This window comes from Notamacropus eugenii, chromosome 1 (assembly GCF_028372415.1).
Source record: "Notamacropus eugenii isolate mMacEug1 chromosome 1, mMacEug1.pri_v2, whole genome shotgun sequence".
Taxonomy (NCBI): Eukaryota; Metazoa; Chordata; class Mammalia; order Diprotodontia; family Macropodidae; genus Notamacropus; species Notamacropus eugenii.
In genome coordinates, this window is record NC_092872.1 from 546,350,820 (window position 1) to 546,369,685 (window position 18,866).

The window sequence follows — 18,866 nt, forward strand, 5'->3', positions numbered from 1 at the left end:
GGAAAGATCCTTCTTTTGCATTCTTTTTTATATTTCTCCTAGTGCTCTTCCTGCACTATGTCACTTTTCTCTCAAGAGTCAGCAAATTCTGAGCTCCTCAAACCACAGATTTCTGTTCGCTTCCCATTGCTGGCCAGGAAGGGCTGGTTCAGGAAGATTTAGGTAAGTGAAGCAACCTCTTATAAACATATTGTTCCTTTTCCTCATACATGGGAGAAACGGAAAGCAGTGGTCCCATGCCACTTTTATTATTGTTCTTGAGCTGTGACCATATCTGCCCAATTAAATCACCAGAGAAGCCAAACACTACCAAAAACTGATGCACTCTTAACAGTCTCTGCACAGGAATCCCATCACATGTTTATCATTGAAAAAAAATGTAAGTTTTCCCACACAAATTTCCACTTGATCATTTCAGACTTTCAGCTGACCATGGATGAGCCAGTGAATTTGAGGAATGGCCCAATTTCTCCATGAGAGGTAAGTGAGGAGTTGTGTGTTCTGCCCCAGATAGTCACACTGAATCTGAATCTGAATTTGCTCTATAGTGAGTAAGTGGAAGGGAGCAGGGGAGAAAGAAAATAGGATCTAAAATTTTCTATTCCAAATTAAGGAAATAATGATAGCATACGGTCCTCATAATAAAGAATTCCTTGACTGACACTCATATACATATCTTTTCAACTTTAGCCACAAATTTTCCCCATGACACAATCCTATTAATGAGAAGAAAAGTGAGAACCGGTGTGGGGCATGAATTGGTTCAGGGTCACCCAGAGAGTTATGTAAATCTGATGCTACAACATATATTCCTTTAGAGTACCTTGGTATCTCCCTTCTACAATAGTGTTTCCTGCTATAACCAACTCCTTGGACTGTACTTCACCAGAGTCTAACAAAAGTACTCATACCACATCCTCCCTGAATAGTCAAACTGGAATATTTAATATTTTTTGTTTTTGGAAAGCAGTTTCTCCAGCTCAGTACCCTCACAGAGACCTTTGTCCATAGGAAGATTCTTCCCTGTATTAACTCCCAAGACCACTTCTGGTATTAATTACCTAATGGTCAAAAGAATCTCCAAGGGATTGTCTTCTTATATCTAACAATTTATGTTAAATATTTAAGACCTTGTAGTTATAACTTCTCCTAAGTGAAGTCAGTTGTCTTTGTGCAATATGAAAGTCAAATTCTGACCATTAAACTGACCAAAAGCAAAATATGTACTGTAGAAAAAAGATGGGCAAAAGAGTTAAAGGTAGGAAATTTTATCTTTATTTTATCAAATCCTGCTAAATATTACCACAATCTCAATGATATCCCAAGGGATCTCAGTATTCTTTCTTTAGAATAGTGGTTTTCTATCTCAGGCAGAGTATAAATAAAAGAGTCTCTGAAGACTTCTGAAATCCCCTAAATGGTCTTTGGCATATGCTCTAATACTAGATCTATAAATTATACTCCAATTAAATATGCTCCAGTATCAAAATTCTGGTAACTACTGGAAAATGTTTTTCAAAATGTTTCCCTTCTTTCTAGAAAGAATTTAGAGCCTGATTTTTAGTATTTCTCTCATAGTAAGGGACTTTGATATACATTTTTAAAAATAAATTTATTTGTTTTCAGTTCTCAAACTCACTTCCATACATCTTAATTTTTTTCCTTCTCCTTTACCACTCCTTTGCCAACATGGTATGCAATCTTGTATGGGTTATACACATACATTCTTAGTAAACATGTTTTCACATTAGTCATGTTGCAAAGAAGAATGAAAATGAATGAGAGAAACCATAAGAAAAAAACAAAACAAAACATAACACAGGAGAATATAGTCTACTTCATTCTGCATTCTGATTCCATCATTCTTTCTCTGGATGTGGATGGCATTTTGCCTAAAGAGTCCTTTTGGAATGTTTTACGTCCTTGCATTGCTGTATAGGAATAAGTCTATCATTAATAGCCCTTGCATACTGTGGTTGTGGCTAGCAATATCAAAAATGAAAAGGGTGAACTCCCCTCAAACAAGAAGGAAATTAAAACAATAATTAGAAATTACTTTCCTCAACTGTATGCCCATAAATTTGACAAGCTAAGTGAAATGGATGAATATTTAAAAAAATATAAATTGCCCAGATTAAAAGAAGGGAAAGTTAAATACTTAAATAACCCCACCTCAGAAAAAGAAATTGATCAATGAACTCCCTAGGAAAAAATCCCCAGGGTCAGATGGATTTACAAGTGAATTCCATCAAACATTTAAAGAACAGTTAATTGCAATACTACATAGAGTATTTGGGAAAATTGGCGGAGTACTACCAAAACATTTTTTTATAACACAAATATGATTCTGATATCTAAACCAGGAAGAGTAAAAAGAGAGTAAGAAAATTATAGACCAATTTCTCTAACGAATATAGATGCAAAAATTTTCAATAAAATATTAGCAAAAGAGAATACAGTAGTTTACTATGAGAATAATATATTATGATCAGGTAGGATTTATACCAGGAATGCAGGGCTGGTTCAATATTAGGAAAAATATCAGCATTATTCATCAGGTCAACAACAAAACTAACAGAAACAACATGATTATCTCAATAGATGCAGAAAAAGCTTTTGACAAAAAAACAACACTCATTCCCATTGAAAACACTGGACAGCATAGGAGTAAATGGAACCTTCCACAAAATAATAAGCAGCATCTCCATAAAATCATCTGCAAGTATTATATGCAATGGGGATAAGCTATATACATATCCAATAAGATCATGGATAAATCAGGGATGTCCATTATCCCCACTATTATTCAATATCGTACTAGAAATGTTAGCTTTAGGAATAAGAGAAGGAAATGAAATTGAAGGAATTAGAATAGGCAAAGAAGAAACAAAGTTATCATCCTTTGCAGACAATATGATGATATATTAGAGAATCCTAGAGAATCAAGTAAAAAATTACTTGAAATAAAAAACAACTTTGGCAAAGTTGCAGGTTGCAAAATAAACCCACATAAGTCATCTGTGTTTCTATATATTACTAACAAAGCCCAACAGCAAGGGATAGAAATAGAAATACTATTTAAATCTACTGTAGACACTATAAAATATCTAGAAATTTCCTGCCAAAACAAATTCAAAGACTATATGAACAAAATAGTAAAACAAGTTTTGCACAAATAAATAAGATTTAAATGCTTGGAAAAATATCAGCTGCTCATGGATAGGTTGAGCTAATATAATAAAAATGACAGTCCTTCCCAAATTAATTTACTTATTCAATGCCATACCAATCAAACTACCATAATTATTTCCTAGATCTAGAAAAAATAATATCAAAATTCATCTAGAAGAAAAAAAAGTCCATAATATCAAGGGAATTAATGAAAAGAAATGCTATGGAAAGTCACCCAGCCCTATCAGAAATCAACATATTTTTGATACTCTCAACCATCCATATCTCCCTGTTTCTCAGCATATTCATTTCATATGACGTATTTCTCCTCCTCATTTTAGCCACACAAAGTAGATGATAATGTACTTAATCTTCGCAATGTTACCATAATATTAAAGCCAATAGTTCTTGATATAATAATCATCATAATAATAAGTTAACATTTGTAACACCTTCAGATTCACAAAATGTCATGTGTACATACACACACACATAGGTAGATAGATAGATAGATAGATAGATAGATAGATAGATAGATAGATAGATATGTATGTATGTATTTATGGATATAGGTACATGAATATTATCTCATTGGATACTTTTGTCAACCCTCTGAGGTATGTGCTATTATTATCATGTTACTGAGGTGAAGAGAGTTGTGACTTATCTGAGGCTCCAAAGCTGTAAATATCTGTTTCGAGATTTGACCTCAAATCTTCCACACCCCAAGTCTACCCACTGCACCAAGTATCAGCTTAATATTAATATATTAAGGCATTGAATTTTACTATCCTTTTTTCTCTCCTAAAACATGTGCTGCAAATCACAGTATTCATGGCATTTCTTATCTTCTCCATCACACATTTCATGATAGAGTAGTCATGAGAGAGTGAACTCATTGCCAAAACTGCCATCATTCTGCTTGAGTAATCACTGCCTTATTATCAGTCAAAATCAGGACCAGCAAAATCATTCAATTAGCAGTTCCTTGTCAACTTCTCTTCCACTTAAAGAATAAAAATTTTCATTTATTCAAAGCATAACTTTCTCACCTTTTCCATTTTGGCAGATTTCCCATTCAATATCCAGGTATTGTAAGCTCCCTATCACTCTAATATCACATACCATGCCATGTTCATGAACTGATTCCCAGATTTGTTATCTAAATAATTCCTTCTCTCTAGTATTTTTCAATTATATTCCCACAATGATATAGCTCTGATTCTCCTCCAATAATTCTCACCTACGTCTTCTATAACATTTTCCCTCCCAAAATTCCCAAGATATTACATATCTGCATGTATATATATCTTCTTACTACGCAATGCCTTTTCCCTGTCTCTTTTTTTTACTCTTCTGTACATTGTGAAAATGGTGAACACTTCCAGAATTATACTCTCATCATACATTCTTAATCTCCACTCATCCCAATTGAACCAATTGACATTTACATTTACTGCATTTACAGTACTCCTGTATTTGTTGGGACTATGTAGCTGCCTCTCCGTTCTGATCCAGGGAAACAAGAGCTTACGCAATGGAATTCTGGAATACCTCCTTGGAAAACAGTTTCATTCTCATTGGAATTCTCCAGGACAGGAAGTACCCTGGACTGGTTTGTGCCACAATCACATTCCTCTACCTCGTGGCTGTGATCAGCAATGGCCTCCTGCTCCTGTTAATTGCTATGGACAAGAGGCTCCATGTGCCTATGTACCTCTTGCTCAGCCAGCTCTCACTTATGGATCTGCTCTTTACAACTCTTGTTTCTCCCAAAACATTTGTGGATTACATTCGTGGACAGAGCACCATCACTTTTTCTGGCTGTGGAGTTCAGATGTTTCTGATAATGACAATTGGAGGTGGTGAAGATATCCTGTTGGCCTTCATGTCATATGACCACTATGTAGCCATTCCACATCCCCTGAACTATATGGTAATTATGAGACCAAAAGTTTGCTGGTCCATGGTGGCCACAACTTGGCTCTTGGCATCCTTGAACTCCCTTGTGCACACCATATATACAATGCATTTCCCTTTCTGTAGAAGCAGAGTGATAACCCACATGGTTTGTGAGATTCCCCCTTTGTTGAAGCTGGCATGTGCTGACATCACAAAGTACCAGTTTATGGTATACACAATGGATGTGGCATTCCTCCTCATCCCCCTCTCTGGTATCCTTACTTCCTATATGCTAGTTTTAACTTCTGTGTTCCACATGCCCTCAACACAGGGGAGACAGAAAGCTCTCCTTACTTGCTCATCCCATCTCACAGTGGTTAGCCTCTACTATGGAGCTGCTGTTTTCATGTATGTCCTGTCCAGTTCTTACCACAGCCTTCTGCAGGACAATATCTTCTCTGTGTTCTATACCATTATTACTCCAACTCTGAACCCCCTGATTGAGGAACAAAGATGTACTGGGGGCCCTGAAGAAATTGCTAGGAAAAGTTCCCTCAGCATCAAAATTGTAGAACCCTTGACAGGCCTTTCCTTAATCTTCCAGCTGAGAGCTAGTAGGTAACAAATTCTCTCTAGTCTCATATCCATCTGTGTGGACCATCTCATGGGGAACCATAATCAAATTTTTCCCTTTCATTTTTCAGCATTATTGCATTTTATACATGAGGTCATTCAGGATGTGAGAGGCATTTACAGAAGAGGCAATATGAGGGAAATTCTAGAGACTACAAAATATTTGGCTTCTCTAATTCATAGAAAAAATTGTGCCCAGGTAACATAATGCATCCTAGAATTTTTTTTTTATTGAATTGAGGTCAAAATCAGTGACTTATAGCTTGAAGGACACACTTTCCAATTCTGAAAACATAAAATTTGTACCTTTCCAGTCTTGTGACACTTCTCTCAAAATTCATGATTTTCAAATAGCAACTCAGCAATCATCTGTATAGTAAATTGTCCCAAAATCCATTCAGTTTCTAATCGCACATGTCAAGGAAAGTTAAATACACTATTTTCAGGTGAATTCACTTTTGGTCAACTACATTAATAAGTTTTTACTTGTATCAAATAACTTTGAGTGTCATCCACTTAGCAATAGAGAACAGTGTATTTGGGCATAAGCAAGAAGGTTCATGCTAGAAATGGAAAACTATTGGAAGATATAGTGTGAAAGGTGTTATAAGGAGGTATGCATGACTAGAAAAAAATATATGGACAGTCACATAGTTGAGAGGAAGAAATAACCTATAGTCATTGCTGCTTTGATGTCTATGTAATGTCAAGGAATTAAAAAAAAAAAAACCAGATAAATCTCCTGATCAATATTTTGAGAAGACATAAAATGAAATCTGCAACATGGGTCAGCACGGATAGGTTAATTAATGAGAATACAGATCTGTCAAAATATGAAAAATAAAGCTTGGCCTAGATAATTTTTTCAATTCAGGAATTGGAGTTAGGAGTTAAAATTAGCTGCCAGATATCATTATGGTGATTAGAGGGAGGAACTATTCATATTCAGTAAATAAAAAGTCATGCATTTCTTGGAGTAGGTGGTATTTAGCTGTGCTAAACATTGTAAAGGCATTTCCCATACCTGTTAATTGGAACTATGTGGGTCCATAAAATAATTTTAAAAAATTCAAGTCTCTGTTTTGTTATTCTTGACTTTGGAATACTACTCTAATGGAGAGCCTGGAGCTCTCCCCTGTTCCCCTGTTAGGTCAAATCTGTAGCATTTCCCTACTCCTTCCAAGGTCAGTACATAGTCTTTCAAGGAGAGTAGAAGGATCATCAGATCTGAAGTCAAGAAGATCTGAGTTAAAATTCAGCCTAAGACACATACTACTCGTTTGACCATGGGAAAATCACTTAACTTTTTCCCTATGTGTAAAACTGGGAATGCAAAAGTATTTATATTCTTGGGTTATTGTGAGGATTAAATAATACATGTAAAGCTTTCTGCAAACTGGAAAGCGCTATGTAAGTGTCAGCTATTATCATAATAACAAAACTATTATATTTGGTATTATTCTTATACTCTTCAAAGAAACAAGCTTCATTCACCTACCATAAAACAGATTATCTGTTAATGAATTGATTAACATAGATCAAAGGAAATTGGATAACAACTTGGGAAAGGATTCATAACATAAATATCTACTTAACATAACAAATCTATATCACTTGCTTTCATTAAAGAACTTCTCAGTGCTCTTCTTTTTCTTCTTCTTTTTTTCTTTTATTTGTTTTCAGTGTTCTACAATCACTTCCATATATCTTAGATTTTTCCTCCACCTTCCCCCTCCTTTCTTCCTACCTGCCTACTCCCTTCCTGAGACAGCACACAATTTTTATAGGTTCTACACATACATTCCTGTTAAATACATTTTCACCTTCGTCATGTTGCATAGAAAAATTAAAATCAATGGGAGAAATCATAAAACAAACTAAAGCATAATACAAAAGAAAATGATCTGCTACATTCTGTTATCTAATTCCATAGTTATTTCTCTGGATATGGAAAGCATTTTGCCTTAAGATACCACTGGGAATTTTTTAAGTCCTTGCATTGCAATGAAGTTCTAAGTGTACCAGAAAAAATCCTTGCACACTGTGGTTGTTTCTGTATATTAAGTTCTCCTGGTTCTGCTCCTTTCAGTCAACATCAGTTCATACAAGTCTTTCCAGACCTTGATGTTGACAAGCAGTCCAGATAGAATTTGAGCTAGATTGAATCTGAGCACCTTCATGGAAATGGAATGGGTCTTATATACAGAAAGGGAGGGATCTAGGTTGGCCAAATAGTCTGGGTAATTAGAGGAAAGGTTTAGTGAGGGTCTTGATGGGAAAAGACAATGGAGGGCTAGGCTAGTTTAAAGGCAGCAGATTTGGGCATAGATGTTTTGATAGGATCTCCCAGGAGCAACTTGACAAAATGATAATGAAAGCTTATGGCCTCAGGCAAATGCCAGATAAAGTGGAAGATTCAAGGAGATTTCAAGGAGGTTCCCAGAGCATGTGCTCTATCACCAAGATAATTCCAAAGGACCCTTGCCACATGCCAAAAAGAGAACTGATGGAGTCTAAATGTAGATTGAAGCACACTATCTTTCACTTTATTTTATTCATGCTTTTCCTCCTGTTGTTATGTTTCTTTTTCCACAGCATGACCAATATAGAAACATTTTTAGCATGTTATAACCTATATCACACATAACATAACATATATGTATAGATAGATATATAAAACCTGTATATTACATGTATATAACCTATGTGTTTCCATGGAAGAAACAAATGTTAGCTTGCCAAAAGAGATGCTGTACTTACCATCAAATACATGTACATATCTGCATTTATATACAAATGCACATTCATAAATACATATGCTTCTGAGAGACAGACAGTGATTAAATCAGAGAAAATAGAAGGAAAAAGAAAAAGAAGGAAGGACAAAAGTGAGGTTCTTTCATTGAAGCAGAAGCATAATGCTAGTTCAAACTGAGCAAAAGGACTCTCTGTGGACTGTGAATAAAACATATTTCAGTGATCCATAGTTATAGGAAAACCTAGAATTAAAGGCTTAAAAAGAATGCTTAAAAACTTCTGGGAACCAAGGTAGTGGAATAGCAGCAAATCACCATAATTCTTCCATATTCACCTCCAAAAACCTGTAAAACAGTGCCCCCCAAAAGTCCTGGAACAATAGAACCAGAAAAAAACAGAGGTGAAGCAAACATTTAGTCCAAAAAACTTGGAAGGTTGGCAAGAATGGTCTTTCTCATTCTGGTGAAAGACGAAATCAGTCCAGGACAGGAAGCATCCCAGCATGCTAGCAGCAAGCCACCTCTCAGTAAACAAGGGAGAGATCCTAAGCCTGAGTACAGTGGAATGGTCAAACACCAAAACCAAGACCTTCTGCATGCCTCAGCCAGGTCAATTGGTAGACTCCAGGTCCAAGAAATTTTAGGCTTGTATTCCCCAGCAAACATGCAACCTCCAGAAGCCAAAACACTAGATGTTTCAGTGTAGCCCTGGGGAGATGCAGAAACTCCCTACTAGCCTTAGCATACACCAAACACAAGTCCTAATATCCCAGCTCGGGACCAGGTAAACTGCCAAAACCCTACTACCTCCAGCAGTGCCATCCACACACATCCCCACCCCACCAGATATGAGGGTCCCTCATGAGCTCCAGGGAAATATCTGTATATCACTAAGAAAGTAACTAGGGCCTGTACACCTTGGCACAAGAAGCCTGAGACAGTACCCTTCCACCACAGAAGAAGAGCTCAAATTTAAAAAAAAGAAGAAAGGTCAAGAAAATGCCAAAAAAAAAAAAACAGTAACAAAAAAGAATCTGACTACGTAAAGTTATCATGGTGACAGGGAATATCAAGACACAAACTGAGAAAAAGACAACAATGTCAAAAGACCCAAGGGAATAAACTGAAAGATAAAAATGGGAAGCGGTCTCAAATCTAGAAAAACTCAAGTTAAGAGTTCAAAAATGAGCTTAAAAATCATATGAGAGAGGTACAAGAAAAATTAGGAAAAGAAATGAGAATGATGCAAGAGAATTACTTTAAAAAGGGATCAGCAACTAGAAAAAAAAGAAAACAACTGCTTAAAAAGCAGAATTGGCCAAATGGAAAAGGATATACAAAAATACACTGAAGGGGGTGGAGCCAAGATGGCAGAGTAGAAAGACACACATACACTAGCTCGGAACCCACAGCCCATAAAATATCTGTAAAAAAGAACTCCCAACAAATTCTGGAGCAGCAGAAGCCACAAAACAACAGAGCAGATGAGATTTCTTTTCCAGAGAGCCTTGAAAACAGACACCAAAGGTCCGTAATGCTGCGGACCCAGAGCCGAGCCCAGCCCTGCCTTGGCCATGCAGCACTGAGAGGAGCAGATCCGAGCAGGCTTCTGGGACAGAATCTACAGCGGCCACGCGGGTCCCTCCACCCACAGGCCCCAAAGGTTGGTGAGAGGGTCTTCTTGGCTTGCCAAGAGGGGAGCAGGGTGCCCCCATAACTCAGGCCCCCTCGGGAGGCAGCAGCAGAGGGGGCTTCGGACAAGGGCTCCGCAAGCAGGCAGGAGCCCGGATCCATTGTTGAAGGTCTCCACATAAACTCCCTGAGGGAACTGAGCCCCGTGAGGCAGCCCTGCCCCCACCTGAGCACCTGAACTTAATCTCACACTGAATAGCAGCCTGCCCCCGCCCAAAGCCCTGAGGCTGGGAAGCAGCATTTGAATCTCAGACCCCAAGAGCTGGCTGGGAAGATCTGGAGGCATGGTGGGGGTAGAAAGAAAACTGAGAAGGCAAGTCATTGGCTGGGAAAATGCCTAGAAAAGGGAAAAAAAATAAGACTGTAGAAGGTTACTTTCTTGGTGAACAGACATCTCCTCCCTTCCTTTCTGATGAGGAAGAACAATGCTTGCCATCAGGCAAGGACACAGAAGTCAAGGCTTCTGTATCCTAGACCACCCAATGGGTTCAGGCCATAGAAGAGCTCAAAAAGGATTTTGAAAATCAAGTTAAAGAGGTGGAGGAAAAACTGGGAAGACAAATGAGAGACATGCAGGTAAAGCATGAAAAGCAGGTAAACACCCTGCTAAAGGAGACCCCAAAAAATGCTGAGGAAAATAACACCTTGAAAAATAGGCTAACTCAATTGGCAAAAGAGGTTCAAAAAGACAATGAGGAGAAGAATGCTTTCAAAAGCAGAATTAGCCAAATGGAAAAGGATCTTCAAAAGCTCACTGAAGAAAATAGTTCTTTCAAAATTAGAATGGAACAGATGGAGGCTAATGACTTTATGAGAAACCAAGAAATCACAAAACAAAACCAAAAGAATGAAAAAAATGGAAGATAATGTGAAATATCTCATTGGAAAAAAACTGACCTGGAAAATAGATCCAGGAGAGATAATTTAAAAATTATGGGACTACCTGAAAGCCATGACCAAAAAAAAAGAGCCTAGACATCATCTTTCATGAAATTATCAAGGAAAACTGCCCTGAGATTCTAGAACCAGAAGGCAAAAATAGATATTCAGGGAATCCACAGATCACTGCCTGAATGAGATCCAAAAATAGAAACTCTTAGGAACATTGTGGCCAAATTCCAGAGTTCCCTGGTCAAGGAGAAAATATTGCAAGCAGCTAGAAAGAAACAATTCAAGTGTTGTGGAAATACAATCAGGATAACACAAGACCTAGCAGCTTCTACATTAAGGGATCGAAGGGCGTGGAATAGGATATTCCAGAAGTCAAAGGAACTAGGACTAAAACCAAGAATCACCTACCCAGCAAAACTGAGTATAATACTTCAGGGGAAAAATTGGTCTTTCAATGAAATAGAGGACTTTCAAGCATTCTTGATGAAAGACCAGAGCTGAAAAGAAAATTTGACCTTCAAACACAAGAATGAAGAGAAGCATGAAAAGGTAAACAGCAAAAAGAAGTCAAAAGGGACTTACTCAAGTTGAACTGTTTACATTCCTACATGGAAAGACAATATTTGTAACTCTTGAAACTTTTCAGGGTGGGATTACATACACACACATGCACACGCATACACACACACACATAGAGACAGAGTGCACAGAGTGAATTGAAGAGGATGGGACCATATCTTAAAAAAATGAAATTAAGCAGTGAGAGAGAAATATATTGGGAGGAGAAAGGGAGAAATGGAATGGGGCAAATTATCTCTCATAAAAGAGGGAAGAAAAAAATTATTAGTAGAGGGAAAAAGAGGGGAGGTGAGAGAAAAATATGAAGTTTACTCTTACCACATTCCACTAAAGGAAGGAATAAAATGCACACTCATTTTGGTATGAAAACCTATCTCACAATACAGGAAAGTGAGGGATAAGGGGATAAACAGGGTGGGGGGGATGATGGAAGGGAGGGCATGGGGAGGAGGGAGCAATTTGAGGTTGACACTCATGGGGAGGGACAGGATCAAAAGAGAGAATAGAAGTATTGGGGGACAGGATAGGATGGAGGGAAATATAGTTAGTCTTATACAACATGACTATTATGGAAGTCATTTGCAAAACTACACAGATTTGGCCTATATTGAATTGCTTGCCTTCCAAAGCGAATGGGTGGGGAGGGAGGGATGAAGAGAAGTTGGAACTCAAAGTTTTAGGAACAACTGTCGAGTACTGTTCTTGCTACTAGGAAATAAGAAATACAGGTAAAGGGGTATAGAAAGTTATTTGGCTCTACAGGACAAAAGAGAAGATGGAGACAAGGGCAGAGAGGGATGATAGAAGAGAGAGCAGATTGGTGATAGGGGCAATTAGAACGATCGGTGTTTTGGGGTGAGGGGAGGGGACAAAAGGGTAGAAAATTTGGAACCCAAAATTTTGTGAAAATGAATGTTAAAAGTTAAATAAACAAACAAATAAATAAATAAATCAATGAATGAATAATTCAAACAGAAATAAAGAAACAAAAAAGGGACAGCTAAATGGTGCAGTGGATGGAAAATTGGCCCTGGAGCCAGGAGGACCTGAGTTCAAATCTGGTCCTATTAGTTGAGTGACAATGGGCAAGTCACTTAACCCTGATTGCCTCCAAAATTACGATGATGGTGATGCAAAAATATAATACAAAATGCATACAACAGGGAAGGGAAGAAGAAAATAAGAATTTGTATATCACCTAATACATGCCAGCCATTGTGCTAAGAATTTCGCAAATTTTATCTCATTTAAGCCTCACAACAGCCCTGGGATATAGCTGCTATTATTATACTGATTTTACATTTTTGAAAACTGAGTCAGAGAAATGCCTTGTCCAGAGCCACACAGAAAACTGTAAAACTTTATTAAAACTCAGATTGACCTGACTCTAGGGCTCCTGCTCTAGCCAGTGTGCCATCTAGCTTCCATAACAGCTGTATATACGATATCAGACAATTGACCTGCCACTGACACATTTAGGACTTATGTAAATACATGTAATATGTAAAAACAATTACATTATGATATGCTAAAAAAAAAACCTGTGTCATAAAAATAAATCTCTCTAAAACCAAAAAGAAGTGTCATATGCAGAGATAATACACTTGAAGCTTTCATAATAAATACAGGAGTAAGGCAAGGATGTGGACTCACTTTAGTATTATTTAATATTGTTCTGAAAATAATAGAATCAACAACAAATCCAGAGAAAGAAATTAAAGAAATAAGCAGAGGTAAAGGGGAGGTAAAACTATCCCCATTTTCTGAAGATATGGTAGATTTTATCATCGTATAAAATAAGAAATGAATATGTGCAGCATAGAACAGTAGTCAGTTCAGTGAAGCAGAGAGTGCTAGGTTGTGGTGAATGAAGTGATCATCTATTAGTTCTGTGAAACTTTTTGTTTAGTGGTACATATTTAGAGAAGGTTCCAGGCTTAAGCTCCAAGAAGAATGCTCAGAGATTCTCTATCAGTTAGCAAGTAAAGAAGTGGTGGCACCTGGACAAAACAGCAACTTATGCTCCTGGGGATGCATTGAAGTCCTAGAGGATGGACAAGTCAATTCATAGTGATGATAACTCAGCTGAGGAAATATTTTCCCCTGAGCCAAGCTGAGCCAGAAATTCAGGCTAGATAGGAGACATGTGAAGGAAAAGTGGAGATAATTCCCCGGGTGCAAGGCACTGATTGACTCCTTCCCAGAGGACCATGAGATTGGGTATTGAAAGCTCCCCATTAGGCACCTCTGTCAGTTCAACTGTTCCTCTCTCCACTGTCTTTCTCCCAGCCTTTCCCATTTTCTCACCTTTTTAGACTCATGAATATAAGTTTTATTCTCATTGTCTAGCTAGAAAAACTGGTTGAGAGGGAGTAAAACTAGAGAAACTAATTCAGTTCCCTACTGATAGACAGGGAATAAGGCAAAAAGGGATAGGAGGTACACCACTGCTATCGAGGATCATTCCTGGAGGTAAGAAGGGGCTCAGATTCTCCAGCTTCCTATACATGTCTACTGCAGTCATCAGAAAAATTACACCTGAATCATGAATGTATCCCTGATTGTGAGATCCTCAAAATCCTATCTTCCACTCATCATTGCTGGAAAATAAGTTGTCTTCCTCTCAGGTTTCAGGTTTCTGTTTGATGTCCTTAGACTTCCAACTAACCACAAACCAGTTTGTATGGCTGGGGATTGACACCGTTTTTCCTTCAGAGGTAAGTGAAGGACACCATGTTAGGCTTAAAGGAGCTGTGGGGAAATTTAATCTCTCTATGTTTATGTGTGTGTGTGTGTGCATGTGGGCATATATGCATACATGTGCATGTTGTGGTAAGAAAATGAGAGGGTAGGATAAAGAGAGAAGGGAGAGATAAGAACCTAAAATCTAGTATTTGTCTTAAATTAAGGAAAGATTTTTTTTAAAGCAACTCATAAGTAGTCAGTTACACAGCGTGCCTGCAAGTTTCTTGAGCGCAGGAGGGATTTTATTCTGTCTGTTTTCCAATTCTTAACACAAATTCTGGAATGTAGTAAGCATTTAATAAATGTTTATTGATTGATTTGTTCCTGTGAAATTCTTCAGTGTAATTCACATCTCTGTTAATGAGGTGATAACTGAGAGAAAGGAAAAGACAAAAATTGTTCATTGGTCAAACTGGTAGGAGCTAAGAACAGAAGCAAGTCCTCCTACCACTGCCATAAATTCTTCTTAGATTCTTCCTTTTTGTTGTTTTAATGAGCCATATGCCGTTATGTCTCACACTAATTTAGCTCACATTTCAAAACACCTAGGCGGCTTAGCATGATAAATGAAAATAAATTATGGCTTGCTGTCAGTGACTTGGTATGAGTGCATGGTCTTTGTAGAAGTCTAAAAATCTGCTTTGAAAAGGTATTGCCTTTTCAGTATCTGCTGATCTCCTACTAGACTTTAGGTTTTCTCTAATGACCAAAAATAGTTTCAAAAAAGAGCCTTCTGAAATCTTCTAGTATCCCAGCCATACTATAAACTCCTTAACCATTAAATCATTGTGGACAATTTTTGCCTTGAGTAGAACCTGGTATTCACATGCGTTACTTAAATCTGGTATACAGTACAGAACTGGTCAAATGTGCAACAAAAAGATGGGGTTATATAAAGGCCTTTTGTTTTTTCTTTCTAAATCAGTTTTTGCTACTGTGTGGTGTGTCAAGAACATATACCTTTCTATCTTTCACTTCTACCTGTACTGGAAGTGTTAAGATCCCTGTCTTTTTTTCTGATTACAATAAGGAAAACTTAATGGTGGTTCCCCATTGAGGTCAGACATAGAAAGTGAGTGTCAGAGAAATGCTTCTCTAATTAGTAAAAGATACCTCCTTCATCTCCCTGGCTTCTGTATATTTCTTGCTAGATGGCTGGGGTTAGGAAAAGAGAAATATAGCTGGAAGTAACCTTTCTTATTCTTCTTCAGTAGTGTCTGACTCCTTGTGACCCCCCCATGGGATTTTCTTGGCAAGATAGCGGAGTGGTTTGTCCTTTCCTTTTCCAACGGATTAAAGCAAACAGAGGTTAAGGGACTTGCCCGGGGTCACACAGCTAGGAAGGGTCTGAGACTAGATTTGAACACTTCCTAATTTCAGGCCCAGTGCTCTATTATTGAACCACTTAGAAATCATCTAGTTAAACTCTCTCATTTTTCAGATGAAAAAACTGAGATCCAGGGAATTTAAGTGACATTTCCAAGGTCACACAGATAGTAAGTGTCAGATATGGAATTTGATCTGAAATCCTTTTATTCCAGAGACAATGGTCTTTCTACTGTATCATGCTGACTATATAATGTCTTGAGGCAAGTTTCAGAACAGTCATATATAGAGGGTACACTAATCAATTACTTTACTGATCTTATATTATATCTGCTGTGGTTGGGATGATGTCCTTTCTTCCAGAAATGATAGTTCTGATACTTCATGCTCTTCTTTTCTTTTTAAAACATTGAGGCTCCTATTTGAAGGAGATGACTTATAAAATGCCATTTTCCAGTATCTACCTTTACCCTAAAATCTAGTGTATTACTTGTTGAGAATTTATGCTGTGTTTGATCTTGAAAACTAATTTCATTCGCAAAGACTTGAAAAATAATTTTATTTGCAAAGGTTTCATCCCATGATGGGATTCCTTATTCTTGTTACCTAATTACTTGTGGATCACTTAAACAAGACTCCAAACTTCAGTAATGCTCATCCATTTAGTAACAGAATAAGTCAATAATCTATACACACCAAATGATACAGTGAAGATAAGCATTAGATTTGGAGCCCAAGGACTTGCTTTTGAATGCTTGTTCTCCCATTCAAAAGCAGAGATTTAGAGATGTAACAGACCTTAGAGATCATTTCATTAAGCATCCTCATTTTAAAGAAGAGAAAATGAGGTACAAAGGAATTTAGGTTACACATGTAGCAAGTGTCAGAGCTGTGACTTGGACTGGGGGCCTCTGTTCCCTCTGATTCCAAATTCATTTCCATTTTGACTGCACCAAGATGCCTTTTCACCTCCTTGTGACCTTGAGTTAATTGTTTAACTTTTCTGGGACCTTGCTTTCTCATCTGTAATATGAGTGCATTGGGCTAGATAACTAGGATTTAGCCTCTATAAATCTATAATCATAATAACAGGATAAGGGAACAGTTTAAAATGAAATAGCAATAATACAGAATATAGCAATGAAATCCAAGCACTTATACCCTTTACATCCCTTCATTTCACTCTTACTTTCCGCTTTCCAGGTTTTCACTCTTCATATTAATTTAAATGCATAGCACCAATTTTTCACCTTCAACATCATCACTACCATTATCACCACTATCAGTGTAGAATCCAAAGCACCAGGGAAAATTACTATTAACTTTAATGAATACTACAAGAAACAAAGGTAACTCTTTTCTGACCTTCACAGAAGATATGTAGAATAGTGCATTTCTCAGGGAACTATTTTTAGGGGTAATAGGACAGTGACTAACTCAAACATATGCACAGTAGAGGATTCAGGACAGTGAGTGGAGTAGAGACCATGCTCTGTGAGGATCAGATGAAGCAACTGGAAATGTTGAGCTTGGAGAAAACGCTTGAAGGAATATGAGAGTAATTGTCAGGTCTCTGAAGGGTTGTCAGAACAAAGAAGGGTTAACTTTGTCCTTTTTTGCTGGGCATAATGAGAGTCATTGCTGGGAGGCAAATCTAGGGAAATTTGTATTCAAAAGAAATGAAAATAACTTAGTAATTGGAGCTATACAAAAGGGAAATAGAATGTTTCAGAAGACAGTAAATCCCTTATCTCTGTAAGTCTTCAAATTTCAGATGAACAAATGTCAGGTAATATGTGGAAGAGATTTTTGAGCAATTATGTATTGGATTAAATGACATTCAAGATTCCTTAAAATTCTGAGATTTTTCTAAAGATATACCCACTCTGTCTTTTGGAGTCTTTCACAGTCTCCATAATAATAGTGAGCATGGACCATAAACCTTTATTCCTAATCATCAAGGATGACAATCATCAACTAGTGTTATACCAGGAACTTCTTCCTAACACTGATATAAAAACTTAAGTTTTTATGTTTCCATTATATTCTAGATACTCTAGTTGTGGTTATATGGGTCATTTTCTAGAATTGTTCTGCCCTCCGTGTTCCTAACTTGGTTCTCTTAACAAGGGTTCATCACCTTGTGGAACACATATCTCTCTACTAAAAAAGTTCTTAGAAACTTGAATGATGTTTAGAACCAGATAAATGTTTACCTAACTTTACTATATTTTTTTAATTAGACACATTCCTACACTGACAAATTCCAGACAATTAATTTGTTCCACGTCCATACCCATCCTTCAGTACCTATTAGCATGAATTTAAGGGAAAAATGTCTTTACACTGATTTGAATCTAAATATGTGACATCCCACTCAAATATCATAGGGTATTGTTTTGCAACTATTAGCAATTTCTTCAGTTTTAAAATTGAGGTAACAGAAGGATAGATATTCTGTGAACTTAAATGAGTAGCAGTTAAAATATTCAGGTCTGCTATCAAAGTTTATACATTCCCCATATGCTTGTTGGCTTCTTTTCTTGATTTCTTCTTCAGTGTGTTCTAAATGATGTTCACCCTCACTATTGTTTCAGTATAACTGATTTTTCAGCTGATCTAATGATGAGCTGTTCCCCAATGGTAGTACTTACCAGTCTTTAACATTATGATATATCCCACATAGATATGACTGCCCTTATTTTTCTATGACTCTTTCTTTCTTTGTGGATTTTTATTTTGCTTGTGGAATGCCTGCTTTGATGTTGGAATGTATCAACTCTCTGACCTCACTAAGACAGGCAGACAAAAAAGAAGTAAAAAGTGTCTGCATGTGAAACTCAGGTAACACAAACATTTATGGTCTTTTCTTAACTTTCATTCATCTGAAATTATTCTGTTTCAGCTTTTAATCTTTCTTTGGGGCACCTTCTCATCTATTAACTTGTTTTGTGACCAAGATGACTTTAGATCACTTAGAAGCTGATATCATATCCAAAACTGGACATAATTCTCTAAATATGGTTAAAGTGTGATAGAATACAGTGATTTCATCACCTCTATAGGCCAGAACACTATGGCTTTCTTAATATAGCCTGGGCCCAAATAGAAAAATATCTAAATCAAAATTAATTCTTGAGAATAGCTTGTAACTGCTCTCATTGTTTTTCT

At 37.1% G+C, this 18,866-nt stretch overlaps 1 long non-coding RNA gene and 1 pseudogene across 1 annotated transcript in view; both read left to right on the forward strand.

The window, feature by feature from the left end:
- LOC140520331 (uncharacterized) overlaps positions 1-18,866 on the forward strand; it is a 139,894-nt gene that overhangs the window by 61,967 nt on the left and 59,061 nt on the right. The window contains exons 3-4 of the long non-coding RNA XR_011972459.1: positions 419-480; positions 14,252-14,341. This is a non-coding gene — a long non-coding RNA (uncharacterized lncRNA). The remainder of the gene's footprint in view (positions 1-418; positions 481-14,251; positions 14,342-18,866) is intronic.
- LOC140527485 (olfactory receptor 2AG1-like) lies at positions 4,644-6,779 on the forward strand (annotated as a pseudogene).